This window comes from Chiloscyllium plagiosum, unplaced genomic scaffold (assembly GCF_037043375.1).
Source record: "Chiloscyllium plagiosum isolate Xiang-an unplaced genomic scaffold, Cpla_swu_hap1 HiC_scaffold_39, whole genome shotgun sequence".
NCBI lineage: Eukaryota > Metazoa > Chordata > Chondrichthyes > Orectolobiformes > Hemiscylliidae > Chiloscyllium > Chiloscyllium plagiosum.
Window position 1 is genome coordinate 52,434,538 of NW_028270177.1, and position 16,342 is coordinate 52,450,879.

Here is a 16,342-nt window from a genome sequence, read left to right on the forward strand (position 1 = left end):
TCCAACATCGAGGGGAACTGAGTTATCACCGAGAGGAGGGGTGGAGGGCAGGAGATAACCATCCTCAGGCGATTTCCTTGACCATGTGTGATCTGTTACTATGAGATTTCCTGGGTTCTGAAATCAATGGTGGGAAATTGCAGGGTAACTCCTTCCCTGACTGTATCCCAGGGTGTGCCCACCACTGGTGGGTCTGTACCGGTGGGACAGGATATACCCAGGGATGGGGATGGGGCTTCATGAAACATTATGGGTGAGCACCGTGGCACAGTGGTTAGCACTGCTGCCTCACAGCGCCAGAGACCCGGGTTCAATTCCCGCCTCAGGTGACTGACTGTGTGGAGTTTGCACATGCTCCCCGTGTCTGCGTGGGTTGCCTCCGGGTGCTCCGGTTTCCTCCCACAGTCCAAAGATGTGCAGGTCAGGTGAATTGGCCATGGGAAATTGCCCGTAGTTTTAGGTGAAGAGTGAATTGTAGGGGAATGGTTCTCGGTGGGTTGCTCTTCGGAGGATTGGTGTGGACTTGTTGGGCTAAAGGGGCTGTTTCCACACTGTACGTAATCTAATCTAATCTAAATTACCCATCAGGCGTGATCCTGTGAGTATGACGGTGTCGGACTGTTTCCTGACTGGGTGTGTGGTGCTGAAAAAGCACAGCAGGTCAGGCAGCATTCGAGGAGCAGGGGAATGAACGTTTCAGGCATAACCCCTTCATCAGGAATGAGGCTTGTGAGCTGGGGAGCTGAGAGATAAATGTGAGGGGGCTGGGGCTGGGGCTAGGGCTAGGGCTGGGGCTAGGGCTAGGGCTGGGGTTGGGGTTGGGGTTGGGGTTGAGTTGGGGCTGGGGCTGGCGGGAAGGGATCTGGGAATGTGATCAGTAGACGGAGGTGGGGGAGAGATGATAGGTCAGAGAGGAGGGTGGGGTAGATGGGGAGAAGGTCATGGACAGGTCAAGGAGTTACCCGGAACATTCTGTCCCCGACATTCTAAAGCTGACATTCCCCGGAACGTTCGGTCCCCGACATTATATAACTGACATTCCATAACTGACATTCCCCGGAAAGGTCTATCCCCAAGATTTTATAACTGACATTCCCCGGAACATTCTATCCCCGACAATCTATAACTGACATTCCCCGGAACGTTCTGTCCCCAACATTCTATAACTAACATTCCCCGGAACGTTCTATCCCTGACATTCTATAACTGACATTCCCCGGAACGTTCTGTCCCCAACATTCTATAACTGACATTCCCCGGAAGGTTCTGTCCCCAACATTCTATAACTGACATGCCCCGGAACGTTCTGTCCCCAACATTCTATAACTGACATTCCGCGGAACGTTCTGTCCCCGACATTCTATAACTGACATGCCCCGGAACGTTCTATCCCTGACATTCTATAACTGACATTCCACGGAACGTTCTGTCCCTGACATTGTTTGTGAACGGCCGGACGTCAGTGAATTGAACAAACGATAAGATCGCGAAGGAAGAGATCCCATTCCAGGGAGAAGGAGACACTGTTCCGAAGGCCCCTCAGGCAGTTAAAGGGTTGAATACGTTTTCCCTGCGTTTACATTTCTCCACAACACAGGATCGACCACAATTTCGAGCAAAATACAGAAATTCCCAAACTCCGTTTGTCTTCAGGAAACTGGGAGAGAATCCTTCAGGACAGCAACGTTTCCACCCTCCGTATTAGGAACTGGGAAGGAGTGACCTGTGTCTGCTCTGGAGTGACCGATTGTGTGGGAATGTTCTAGAAACCATCTGTCCTTATGGATGTGCCTCTGTGTGTTTGGGGAGGGAGGGTTTCTTGTGGTTTATGTCACATTATTGTCAGTAATTCTGACCTTCCCATTTGTTATTCTAGCTCCAATTATTTTATTAAATCCCTGAATACAGGGACACATTTGAAAATCTCACTGGGTCCCCAATAAAACGGGTCCCTTTGCCTCCAGGCTGATGGATAATGGGTTTTGTTTTCCTACCTCACAGTTAACGTAGTGACCATCTACGTCCTGCTTTATAAAGATTGTGGATTGTCTCCGTGTGTCAGACGTTACCTGGGGGCCATGGCAGCGGCGGATCTCCTGATCATTATCCTCGACCTGATACTGAGACACATTCCCATTGTTTATCGGGAACAGTTTTATTTCCTGAGGGACTCCGTCCCTGTGTGTAATATGCACGCCGTCCTGGTTTATGCAGCCGCTGACTGCTCTGTCTGGTTCACCGTCACTTTCACCTTTGATCGATTTGTGGCCATTTGTTGCCAGAAGCTGAAAAGTAAATATTGCAGTGAGAAAACGGCGGCTGTGGTTCTGGGAGCAGTGACTGTGCTGAGCTGTTTAAAGAACATTTCCCGGTATTTTATGTTCACGACTCGGTATTGGCTGTGGAACTCCCCCTGGTTTTGTGATGTAACAGACGCTGTTCGTTACTCCAGTGTCTGGGTCACAATCGAGTTCCTCCACCAGATTCTAACCCCGTGTGTCCCATTTCTCCTGATTCTGCTGCTCAATGTTCTCACCGTCAGACACATTGTAGTGACCAGCAGAGCCCGCAGGAGACTCCGCGCTCACACCAATGGGGACGCTCAGTCTGACACTGAAATGAGAAACCGGAAAAAAAACATAATTTTACTGTTTTTGATCTCGGCCAATTTCATCCTGTTATGGTCAATGTTAACGCTTTATTCTATATGGAGACGGATGTATTTGATTGGATATCGATCTGTGTATCTCGATTACTTTGTTCGGGAATTGGGCTTCATGCTGCAGCTCCTCAGTTGCTGCACAAACACCGTGATTTATGCCGTGACCCAGACTAAGTTTAGGCTGCAGCTGAAGAATGTGCTGAAATATCCCTTCACCCAGATCCATCCATCAATCAAATTTCCTCATTAATCAATCCATCCGGGATTTTCTCATTTCAGTTCAGTGTTTCAGTGATGGAGCAGCCTGTCGCTATGGTAACAGACTGAGGGCAGCGCTGGTTTGTCCATCCTTATCCCACAGGGGATTACAGGGGCACATTTCAATGTTCCTCACAACTCATGGGCCAGTGAGAAAAGACACCATCCCACTATCCATCACTTCCATTTGTAAAAAAGAAAAATGTTGATTAAAGCGTGCCGAGCAGCAGAGTGATCGACATTGTTGTGTGTTTTTGTGTTGGAGAAGCTGAGCTGGGGAGAGACAGACTCAGCCCCACGTCTTGGTCCTCAGGGAAGGGGAGGGCACTGCACCCTGAGCTCAGGAGCTGGGTTCAACTCCCTCTATCCCCACCACTCCATCCTGGCCTCCCCATTTCCTCCCCCCACCCTTTCTCCTTATTGATCTCCCTCTCTATCTCTGCACACACTCTCCTTCTCACCACATCTCCCTCGTCCCCCTCTCTCTTTCACACACACCCTCAACCCCACTTTCTTCACTTTTCCCTCTCCCCCTCACTTACTCTCCTGCCTGCTCTGTCTCCCGCCCGTAATTCCGTCTCTACTCCATTTTCCCATTCCTCCCACCTCCCACATCCCAGCCCCACCATCCCACACGCAGCTTCACCACCAACACACACACACCCAGACTCTCGTTCAGAGGGAGAGGGAAGGACCAGCGAGACAGAGTGTGTCAGATAGAGAGGGAGGGAGGGAGAGAGAATGAGCCAAAGAGAAATGGACGGAAGTGGGCAGAGAGAGAGAGAGATACTGAGGGAGCGGGATTGAGAGTGAGAGAAGGTGGAGAGAGAGAGTGAAGGAGCGGGGGGGGGGGGGGGGGTTGGGGGAACAAGAGACAGATAGGGTAAGGGAGAGAGAGAGAAAGACGTGGGAGAAGATAATGAGAGGGAGGGTCGGGAGAGAGTGGGCAAGAGAAAGAGTGAGACAGAGAGGGGCGAGGGAGGGGGCAAGAGAGAGAAAGAGACGGAGAGAGAGAGACAGAGACAGACAGAGCAAGTGAGAGTGAGAAAGGGGGCAAGACCTTGTGAGAGAGAGGAGAGAGAGAGAGAGGAAGGGGGCAAGAGAAATCGGGAGGAGAGAGTGACAGAAAGAGAGAGAGGACAGAGAGAGAGAGAATAGGTGGTGAGTGAGGGAGGGGGCAAGAGAGGGTGAGGGAGCAAGAGATAAAGAGTGTGGTGCGAGAGAGTAACAGAGAGAGAAGGGACGATAGAGAGAGGAGAAACGATAGTGAGGGTGGCGAGAAAGAGAGAGGGTGGTGAGAGAGAGAGGGCGGCAAGAGAGAGTGAGGGCGGCGAGAGAGAGACAGGGCTGCGAGAGAGAGAGAGAAGACGGCGAGAGAGGGAGGGCGGCAGAGAGGGGAGGGCGGGAGAGAGGGAGGGCGAGAGAGAGGGGAGCACGAGAGGGGGGAGGGCGAGAGAGGGGAGGGTGAGAGAGAGGGAGACAGACGGAGGGAGAGAGGGCGGGGTGAGAGCGCAGGGTGCGATTGCGTGGTGAGAGAGAAGGGAGAGAGACAGGGGTGAGAAAGAGAGGGGGGAGAGAGATAGAGGGGAGAGAGAGGGTGGTAGAGAGAGAGGGAGGGAGAGAGAGAGGGAGGGAGAGAATGTGAGAAACAGAACTCACTCATAAATCAGCCTGAGACAAAGCCTTGGAAACAAGAACAATTTATTACTGTCTTACAAGTACCGGACGCCTCTGCAGTCCAGCAGAAATGCGTCCGTCACAGAACATGTGTACTAATTTTGTTCAGTTTGCAAGTTTCTGAATCACGACTCCCTTTTCTAACTTCATCCTGTCATAAGTCGGTTACCTCACTTGTTTTTCTTCAGTTTTTCTTATCTGGCTATCCGGCTGTCCTTGTATGTCTGCATTCTCTGTTCCTTGTTACTTTTGTCCAGTTTCCTTATCATACGATAAGTGAAATACCCCTACTGCTTCTTTTGTTGTCAGCTACAACACTCCATAGTTATTTCCTAGCTTCAAACTATTTCTTTAAAATTAATTCTTTAAAAGACCCTCTATATTTATTAAAGTCTTAGCCTTAAGTATGCTACATGTTGTAAGAATTCCGCTCACCCCCGCAACACCCCCCATCTATAGAAACTACATTCCATCACCAGCCTCAGCAACTACATTTCTATATCGCCTGCAGAAACTAAATTTCTCACTCCCCACAATTTCCCCTTTTCTTTTTTAAAATCTGTTGTTTCTGGGATTATTAAGTCTCCTTTAATTCATTTCTTACGGTCTGCCCTCGTAGCCTTTTGGCTATGAGGTTCACAATCTTACATTTTACATTTGTGTTGTTCGTCACTTGAACTCTAGAAGCATTCTTTGGCTTTCTCTTTGTTGCATATCACCTGCTGATTGTACAAGCATCTGATGATTTATTTGAGTTCTTTCCCCAAGGGATGTCATCAGTCGGCTCATTAACCATTTTAGGACATTGAACCCTACTACCAGACCCACTAATATCAATATTCCATAGATAGCGAGATTGACTAACCACCTTCCCCAACCAGTCAATCCCCAATTGCCCCATTCCCATCCTTTTTCGTTCTGGTACCAATTGCCAGCCTGCCTTATCTTGGCGATTTTGTCTCGCACATGTTTGGAGATATAAGTAATGTTAGAGGAGACCTCAGGTATGTACGTACAACATTCCTCTCCAATTACTGCACAGGTACCACCCTTCTCTGCTCGAATGTAATCCAGAGCCATCCTGTTCTGAAGGGTTGTTAGTCTGGTGGCAATCATTTCAGTCGTTATGGCTGCTATTTGTGATTGGGGTTCGGTTAACGCATCAGCAGTATTGTTGGCTAACTCTTCCAGGGAAGCTGCCAACTTTTGTATTTATACTCCTGCTCGAGCAGTCCCATACATAGGTATCAAAGCCCAGAGGAGCCGATCCCATTGGTTACTTCCCTGGTTTCCCGCCTTCTTCCCTATTTATTCCGAGGTATTTTTGGGGCTCCTTTTAACAGCCTCAAGTGGGGATTTATATACGCGAGGTAGCAACAGCCATTCCAGCCTTTCTGGCTTTGAGGCAGTGTTTCATCAACATCATAACATGCATGCATTCCTGTACATTCAGTCACGCGAATGTATTTTTCCCCGGGAATAAATAGATAGGCGTCCAGGCCTCATTCCCAATATGTTCCGTTTAATATTCGGGGAATGGTTGTGGCAGTGACTTGACTGGTATAGACACAAGATGATTTTCCCAATCGGAAGGGTGCGGTATCATTCTGAATACAGAAACAAGTGGTATTTACTGCTCCTTTCGGTGGGGAGACTTTAAGGCCATCAATAGAACCCGGAGTTTTCGGGGCTGGTCGAGGGAACCATCCCTCAAAGTTATAATTACCCCTCTCAAATTCCCATTTTGTATCATTTGAGCCTGAGTCAAATTGTTGTGCATCGTACACTTCTTGTTTGGTAAGTGGTATTACCGTGAGAGGAATTCCGGATTCCCCACGGTGTGGGAACTCCGCACATACCCAACAGTCGACATGTCCCTTTAATTTAGCATAATTCTGACATAAAGCGGTAAAATGATTTTTTCCCGCCCCCCTTGGCAGCTAACGCCAGTTTTATCGTGACAATATAAAGCTGACCACTCATTTTAGCTCACAACCCCTATCTGTCTATTCCCTAATGCTTTAACTACCAGGGAGGAGTGAGTCCATGCAACATTTACAATTGTATTGGGATACGGTTTTTTAACCAATATCAATAGTCTCTTATCTCAGTCTATTCTTCTTCATCAGCTTGATTTTCAGAGGGTTGTCCGTAGGATGAGCTTGCCACTCTGCTGAAGGGGAAGGAGCGTCCACCAGGCCCTTAACACAAGTGTGATGACTCCACCATTTTTCAGCAGTTCGGACGGTTGTTTCACTAGTCAGGATGGTTAGGAGCGGTCTGCATTACCAGCTTGGGTGCAGTTAGGTATCTTACCAAGTTTTGATCAGGACCCAATCACCCGGCTGTATTTGATGTACGGCGATCTCAAGTGGAGGTGTCTGGGTCAACAGACCCTTCTTCCTAAGAACAGACAACGAAGAGCCAAGCGCCACAATATAGTTCTTTAAAAACTTATCATTGAACTCTACAGTTGGTAATTCCCCTCTTCCACCCAAGAAAGGTAATCCAAACATCATCTTATAAGGAGCGAGGCCTATATCACGTCTAGGCACAGTCCTAATGCGTAGCAACGCGATAGGTAAACATTTTGTCCATGGTAATCGAGTCTGTAGGACTAGCTTAGACAATTGCTTCTTTAAGGTTTGATTCATTCGTTCCACCCGTCCAGAGGAAGGCAGTGTGGAATTCCCAAGGGATTTCTAATCCCGCCATTACTTCTTGTAGGATCTTAGAAGAAAAATGGCTACCGTGGTCTGAATCTATACTTTCCACCACTCCATATTCATTTATCTTTTTCCATTTACTACTTTTGATGACCCGTCTATAAACAGTCTAACCCCGCCATGTAAGGGGATATCCTTTAGGTCCTGTCTAACTTTGGTTTGATACTCCATGATATCCAGACAGTCATGTTCTAATTCTCGTTTGTCCAGAGGTTTTCCCTTCCATAGGAATGTAGCTGGATTTAAACAGGTGTCTGTTGCTAAAACAAGGTCATCTCTCTCCATCAGGATGGTTTTGTATTTTAGGATTCGTGAATATGTCAACCATCTCCCTGCCTTTTGGTTTAACACAATCCTAACTTGATGGGGGGTACCAACGATTAGCGGCCCTCCAAAAGTAAGTTTACAGCTTTCCTGTACCAGTATGGAAGTGGCTGCTACTGCCTGTATACATTCAGGCCATCCTCCCGAGACAGGAAGGCTATGGCTGTCTCTTCCCCCCTCCTTTCAGGGTTAACACTCCTAAGGCTGCTCCATCATTTACTGTCACAAAAAGGTGGAATGGTTTATCTAGGGAGGGAAGGGCCAACACCGGAGCTTGTAGTAAACTACGCTTCAACTCATATAACCCTTCCTTTCCCTTTTCTGTCCAGCACAGTCTTTCATGTTCAGATTCTGTCAATTTGTAATATAACCCTTTCGTTTTCTGGGCGTATGCTTCTATCCATAATCTACAATAGCCCACCAGCGCCAAGAACTTCCGTAATTCTCGTTTGGTGATCGGAAGGGGCAGTTATACTATCCCTTTAATTCTCTCGGGGTTAATGCACCTAGAGCCCTCATTAATAAGGTGTCCGAAATATTTCAAATCTTTCTATAACGATATAATCAAATCCCTACCTTATAGAATACTTCCTATTTCGGGAATTGTCCTATCACTTCCTCATCATTTCTTTTGATTACGGTTGGTTCAAAAATAGGCACCAAGAATTCTTCTAGGAGAAAGTGAGGACTGCAGATGCTGGGGATCAGAGCTTAAAATGTGTTGCTGGAAAAGTGCAGAAGGTTAGCCAGCATCAAAGGAGAAGGAGAATCGACCTTTCGGGCATAAGCCCTTCTTCAGGAATAAGGAGGGTATGCCAAGCAGGCTAAGATAAAAGGTAGGGAGGAGGGACTTGGGGGCGGGGCGTTGGGAATGCGATAGGTGGAAGGAGGTTAAGGTGAGGGTGATAGGCCGAGAGAGGGTGGGGGCGGAGAGGTCGGGAAGAAGATTGCAGGTCAAGAAGGCGGTGCTTAGGCTGAGGGTTGGGACTGAGAACAGGTGGAGGGAGGGGAAATTAGGAAGCTGGAGAAATCTGTATTCATCCCTTGTGGTTGGAGGGTTCCTAGGCGGAAGATGAGTCGCTCTTCCTCCAGGCGTCGTGTTGCCATGGTCTGGCGATGGAGGAGGCCAAGGACCTGCATGTCCTTGGCGGAGTGGGAGGGGGAATTAAAATGTTCAGCCACGGGGCGGTAAGGTTGGTTTGTGCGGGTGTCCCAGAGGTGTTCTCTGAAACGTTCTGGAAGTAGACAGCCTGTCTCCCCAATGCATAGGAGGCCACATCGAGTCCAGTGGATTCAGTAAATGATGTGTGTGGAAGTGCAGGTGAATTTCTGATAGATATGAAGGATCACTTGAGGCCTTGGAGGGAAGTGAGTGGGGAGGTGTGGGCGCAAGTTTTGCATCTTTTGCGGTTGCAGGGAAAGGTACTGGCAGTGGAGGTTGGGTTGTTGGGGGATGTGGATCTGACAAGGGAGTCGCGGAGGGAGTGGTCTTTCCGGAACGCTGATAGGGGTAGGAAGGGAAATATATCCTTGGTGGTAGGGTCCGTTTGGAAGTGACGGAAATGTCGAAGGATGATCTGATGTATCTGGAGGTTGGTGGGGTGGTAGGTGAGGAGTAGTCGGGTTCTGTTCTGGTGGCGATTGGAGGGGCGGGGTTCAAGGGCGGAGGAGCGGGAAGTGGAGGAGATGAGGTGGAGAGCATCGTCAGCCACGTCTGAGAGAAAATTGCGGTCTTTGAAGAAGGAGGCCATCTGGGTTGTTCGGTATTGGAATTGGTGCTCCTGGGAGCAGATGCGGCGAAGGTGAAGGAATTGGGAATATGGGATGGCGTTTTTAAAGGGGGCAGGGTGGGAAGAGTTGTAATCTAGGTAGCAGTGGGAGTCAGTCTGTTTATAATATACGTCCGTGTTGATTTCCTAATTTCCCCTCCCTCCACCTTTTCTCAGTCCCAACCCTCAGCCTAAGCACCGCCTTCTTGACCTGCAATCTTTTTCCCGACCTCTCCGCCCCACCCCCTCTCCGGCCTATCACCCTCACCTTAACCTTCCACCTATCGCATTCCCAACGCCCCTCCCCCAAGTCCCTCCTCCCTACCTTTTATTTTAGTCTGCTTGGCATACCCTCCTTATTCCTGAAGAAGGGCTTATGCCCGAAAGGTCGATTCTCCTTCTCCTTTGATGCTGCCTGACCTGCTGCGCTTTTCCAGCAACAAATTTTTAAACCAAGAATTCTTCGCCTTTTACTCCAGAAACCTTAAGATACTCCTTAGTCAACTTAACACCGGTAGGTCTAAAACTTAGGGATGACCGTGCCGTTCCCGTGTCCATCATAAATACTGCCTCCTCCCCTTTAAATTTATCAAGGTTTCCCGGTGGGTCTCAGGAGGAAGGAACCCCTGACTCCCCTAATCTTCTCTAAAGTAATTAAGGAAACAGCTTCCCTTTCTCGTGCTAATTCCGGGTATTCCCGTTTAAAATGCCCCACTTTGCCGCAATGGTAACAACCCTGCCTGTTGCCTCCTTTCCCAGGTATCCGACCCTTGTCTTTCGTGTCCTCCCCTACCATTCCTGTTATCCCTTGATCCCATTCTCTTTGTTATTTCTTCTACTGCCGCTACCATCATTTTGGCTTTCTGTTTCTGCTTCTTGTCTTCCCTTTTCACATACACTTTCTGTGCCTCACGTAACAGTTCTTCCATCTGTCCTTTACTCCATCCATCTAATTTCTGTAATTTCTTTTATATGTCCGACCATGAGTTAGTTACAAACTGGACATTTAAGAGTCAATGTGCTACCGGATTATTGCGGTCCATTCCCGAATACTTCCTTGAGCCTTTTAAGAAATGCAGAAGGGGTTTCATTCTTCTCTTGTCGTACTGCAAAGGCCTTAACAAAGTTTTGTGATCGAGGTGCCGCCTCTTTAATTCCTAATATTACCATTTCTCATAGATCCCGCATTGACTCCCAATCTTCTCTGTCATTATTTTCCCAATGAGGGTCAACATTTGGGAATTTCTGTTCTGCTGGGGCCCCTTCTTCCCCAACTGGGTGCTTCTTTTCCCATTCTTCTAAAGCCGCTCTCCTAATCATACCTCGTTCTTCCCCTGAAAATAACCTTCCTAAAATTGCCATCAGTTCTCCCCAGGTATATAAATTAGGCCCTAGGAATTGATCTAATTGTTCGGCTAGTCCAACTGGATCCTCTATTAAACTTTTCATTTCCTTTTTAAAGACCCTAACTTCACTGCTCGTTAAGAGAGCATTTACATATCCGATTGCACCTTCACCAATCGGAACCTCTCATAAGGGACATAATTTTGCATTTTCCAATATCTCTGCCCCTCCTTTACGCGTGGTGGCTCGAGTGACTCTGAGCCCCCTAGATTCTGCATCTTTTAGTTCAAAGTCCGTTCCCCTTTCTGTGTCTGGACTCGGTTCTACTTCGGGAGCTGTAGGCTCGTTCCAGGGTGTAGTGTATGGGGGCGGCAAAAACGTTAAGGGATCCCATTGTGGCTTCCCTTGTTCATTCTTTTTCTGTTCTTTCCCTGATTCCTCCGTATTCATGGAACATAATTTTACTCCCGCACTCCCTATCCAACACGCCGCATAATCGGACTCTTTTAAGACTGTACAGTTCTTTTCGATTGACATATATATTAAGATCTTGACACAGCCAATCCTAATCGGACCCATATTTGGGCCAAAAAAAAAACAGGCGCCTTAATACTTTCTCGAGTCCAAACGAAACAACAACAGTTTATCATTGTAACCTTATCTTTCTCCCGTGTCTGGGAGTTGTGTTCCCAATTACCCAACATTTTCTCCAAAGGACTGTCGGGCGGGATATATCCCCCTTTATCGTTATTTGTATATTGATCATTACACAGGCAACTCCCCTTGCCTCCCATTATTGCAAATTTAATTAATCTGGCCAATTATATGCTTTTTGAGACTTAAACTGTTTACATTCAATCACCAACAAACAAATGTGCATTGAAACCAAATCACAAAGGGTTAAACTTTCTACTAGCTTCACAGCTCTTTTCGCTCTCTCTCTCTCACTCACACACACACAGACACTGTGTCTCACAGACACTTTGAGCTTCCCACAACGACTCCTCTAGCTTTTGAATGTTTTTCTGGACGTCTGGCCATAAGTTAGTTACGAAGTGCACCCTCAGTAGCCCTTCAGCTACTAGCCCTTCTGACACGGGCTATTTTCCATTGATATATGCTTAATTTAATATCGCCAATTCCCCGTACTTTTGTACGTCCCGACCACTAAGGCGATACTTAAAGGTCTCTTTTCTTACCTTGGTCTGTGCACCGAGTTACCTGGTCGTTTCGGTGTGCCCCATCCCGCGGCAATTCCTGCAGCAAATACCACACAAGAGTTGCCCGACCGAACCCGCCGCGTGTGCCCACCTTGTTTCCAGGGTCTCCCAGTCCGGATCATACTCGCCCAAACTGCGAACGGCAAACAAGGGAGTTGGAGATGGCCGAAATCGGCGAGGTGTACCTTTCCCGTCGTCCAATGAATGTCGGGCGGTCGGTGTTTTGGATCCAGGACGAGCTCCCAATTGTGAGAAACAGAACTCACTTACAAATCAGACTAAAGTCTTAGCCTTAAGTATGTTACATGTTACAAGAATCCCGCTCACTCCCGCAACACCCCACCCCCATCTATAGAAACTACATTCCACTACCACCTACAACAACTACACTTCTATATCGCCTGCAGAAACTACATTTCTCACTTCCCACAAGAGAGAGGGGAGATGGAGAAAGGGACAGCGAGAGAGAGAGAGAGAGAGGTTGGGGGTCGCGTGCGCGAGAGAGAAGAGATGGTGAGAGAGAAGAGAGAGAGAAAGGACGAAAAGTACAGAGGGGAGCATGAGAGGAAGCAACAGAGAGGGGCACGAAAGATGGGAGGCAAGAGGGAAGGGAGAAAGAGAGGTGAGAGAGAGAGAGAGAGAGGGGGAGAGAGACCTGGGGTGAGAGCGGGTGGGGAGAGAGTGGAGGCAGGAGAGCGGGGGGAGGAAAGTGGGGGAAGAGACCGGGGGGCGTAGAGAGCGGGGGCGAGAGAGCGAGGGGAAAAGAGAGTGCAGGGGGAAGAGAGAGCGGGGTGAAGAGCGAGCAGGGAGAAGAGAGAGCGAGGAGAAGAGAGAACGGGGAGAAGAGAGCGTGGAGGGAAGATTAAGCGGGGAAGAGAGTGGGAGAAGAGAGCGTGGGGAAGAGAGCAGGGTAAGACAGCGAGGAAAAGAGAGCGGGGAGAAGAGAGCGGAGGAAGAGAGGAGGGGGAAGAGAGCTGGGTGAACAGAGAGCGGGGAAGAGAGGGCGGGAGAAGAGAGTGCGGGCGGAAGAGAGAGCGGGGGAAGGGAGAGCGGAGATAAGGGAGAACGTGGGGAAGAGAGAGCGTGGGGAAGAGAGTGCGTGGAAGAGAGAGTGGAGAGAAAAGAGAGCGGAGGCAAAAGAGAGCGGGGTGAAGAGAGAGCGGGCGCGAGAGAACGTGGGTGTGGGATATAAATGAATTAATGTTATTTCTGCAACTATAAATTCTGATACAGAACAGGAATGAGAAAATATATATTCAGCAAAAAGAAAGGAGATGTTAGCATGAGACGTGATTACAGAACAATGGTGGATGTATGGGCAAACAGGAAGACATCTGTTTCCCCACTTACACGGAGACACAGGAACAAACCCTAATCAAAGAGGTCAAAGTGGCCTCTGGATGGAAATAGATGCTGATCGAAGAAAAGATATGCCTAATCAATAATCTACGGTAGACTGACGTCAAACACCCTTATGGGAGTCAGAGATAAGAGTTTGTCACGGACAAGACAGGATAAACAGAAGTTGTGGGATAAGTCTTAAGGAAATGAGTGACGTAAGTGAAGCAGAGACAAATAGTAAAATGAGACAAAATTATGGGAATTTAAATGTATAAATTGCAGAGTTGATTGGGGTTTGGTGTGTATTTTGTCAATGCCTTTCAAGGCATCAGACATTAAACCCACCTGCAGGTGTACAAATAAAACGACGCTGCTGTTTCAGATACTTGGTCTCGGACTGAAATTATTGATGTGAGTGGGCTTTGTTTCTCACAATTGGGGGCTCGTGTCCGGGATTTTCTTCCATCACCGGGGGGAGTGGCTGGCCTTGGACACTGGGAAGACGCGTCCCGTTCCCCATTGAGGAGCGGTCTCGTGTCCCGGTTTGGTCTGCTCCCTTGGGTGACTGATGTGAATCCTATAAGAGAGACATCTGAATCAGACAGTGATAGGAGCTCGATTGAAGATACGGTGATAAAAGGGGCCAAGCAACTCTGTGCACAGACCAAGGTAAGAAAATTGACTTTTAAGTATTGCCTTGGTGGCCGGGATTGAGTTTTAGTAGTTAATAAGGGACTAACGAAGGAACTCAATATGGATTGCGCTGTGGGTAAGGAAAAAGCCTCCGGGGAAACAAAGTAAGGAAAAGGCAATGGAAATGGAGGCGTGGTCCCTTACAACATTCCTCCGGAAAGTCCTTTGGGCAGGATGTTGTGGAAATTGGCAAAATAATACTTGTACAAGGGAGAAAGATGATTAAATATTGTTGCTTTGTATGGACTAAGGAATCCATTCTTCGTCCCGCTGTCTTCTGGCCAAAGTACGGATCGGACGAAAACTAGGTTTGTGAATATCTGAGTTTATATGTCAATGTGCGAGAGAGAGAGAGAGAGAGAGAGAATGTAAAGAGTTGTACAGCTGGTAGGAAGTTTAACCCTTTGTGATTTGGTTTGAGTGAACATTTGTTTGTTGGTGATGGAATGTTTGTGTTTTATTTCCTGGAGCTTAAGTTCCAGGACTGTTTTGAATCTGATTTTTGTTATGGAAACTTAACATGATTTCTTTTAAGGTTAAGGATTCTATCGAGATTTTGAAGAAAAAAAAGAATGATAACTCCTGTTCTTTTTACAGATCATGACTGCCTTACTATCAGTTTCTAACTAATCTCTTTTATCTTTACATAAAAGCGATTTATGGAGGACTGTTGAAGTTTCAGTTCAACATTAGATTGTAATAAAAGCAAAATTCTATGGTTAATATCTGTGACCTTGGATTCAGCCATTGTTCATGCATTAGAAGTTTTTTTTTGAAAAACACTTGAGTAGACAAATTATTTTAAGGCAAGCTCTGATTATTTTACGACCTATAGTATTGTCATTGAGCAATGATCGGTCAGGACTATTTAAGAAAACTAATTTTGGATCTAAATTAAAGGACTAAAACTGGGTAATTACAGTGAATTGCAAAATTGGGAACTGTATGCATTTTGCATTTTAACTATTAAATACTGAAGAAATGAACGTAAATATATATAAATATATTTATAAGTTAGGAACAGGCTTTAAAGGTTAGTCAAGCATGAATTGATGAATTGGTGTTTGAAGTTATGGGGAGCTAGAAATATTGCAATATTTCTTTAAAAAAATAGAAAAAGGGGAAGAACGTAACGACTTATCCCCTTCGGGAGGTACCCATAGGGGACAAAGAGATTGGGTGTGTAAGTGCCCCCCTCACCAGTGGGGAGGTCAGAACATTTAAAAAGGAAATGAAGGTCCTGGTTGAGGACCCGGTGGGATTGTCTGAACAAATTGATCAATATTTGGGGCCCAGTCTGTATACCTGGGCTGAATTAATGTCTATTTTGAATATACTATTTACTGGGGAGGAAAGGGGACTTATACGAGGAGCTGCCATTAAAATATGGGACAGGAAACACCCGATTGGAGATGGGGATGCTGGACAGGGAGAGGTGAAGTTTCCCCTCAGAGACCTCCAGTGGGAAAATCAAAACCCGGAGCATAGAGAAGAAATGAGGGAATTGAAAGACCTGATTCTAAAAGGAATAACAGAGGCAGTTCCGAAGTCACAGAATTTGATTAAAGCCTTTGAAATTAGACAGGAGAAAGATGAGACTCCCTAAGCTTTCTTGCAAAGATTAAGGGACTCAATGCGGAAATACTCTGGAATGAACCCTGAGGACCCAGTGGCACAGGGTCTGTTGAAAGTACATTTTGTGACAAGAGAATGGCCAGATATACAGAGAAAGATACAGAAGATAGAAGGATGGAGCGAAAAACCATTAGATGAATTGTTGAGAGAGGTACAGAAAGTATTTGTAAAGAGGGAGGATGAGAGACAAAAACAGAAGGCGAAAATGACGGGAGCTACAGTGGATGAGGTATTTAAGAAAAGAATGGAACCAATAGTGAGCAACCGGAGCGGCAGGAGGCAGCATGTAGGACAGAGAGGAAGAGGAAGAGGGAGAGGACAAGGGGAAACATTTGATAGAGGGTTTGAGCGACAGGGGCAGAGATGGAAGTCTCCACAGGCAGGATGCTATTATTGTGGAAAGATAGGGCATTTTAAGCGGGGGTGTCCCGATCTACAAAGGGAAGAAAGGGCAATTCCGCTTATGAATTATGATGAAGAATAGGGGTGTTAGGGGTTCCTGCCCTCGGGGGCCCACCAGGAACCCTTGATAAACTTGAAGGTGGGACCCTGTAGGGAAGAGGCAGTCTTCCTAGTAGATACGGGGGCAGCACGGTCATTGCTGAATTTTAAAACAAAGAAGGTAGAAATGTTAACACGGTCAATTATTGTTTCTTTGTTTCAGGGGTAAAAGGGGAAGGATTTACTGTTCCA

The 16,342-nt window shown here is 47.1% G+C and overlaps 1 pseudogene; it reads right to left on the reverse strand.

Annotated features, from left to right (window-relative positions):
• Positions 1 to 5,266: 5,266 nt before the first annotated feature.
• The window catches only part of LOC148138686 (uncharacterized), a 42,993-nt pseudogene continuing 31,917 nt past the window's right edge, over positions 5,267 to 16,342 (reverse strand).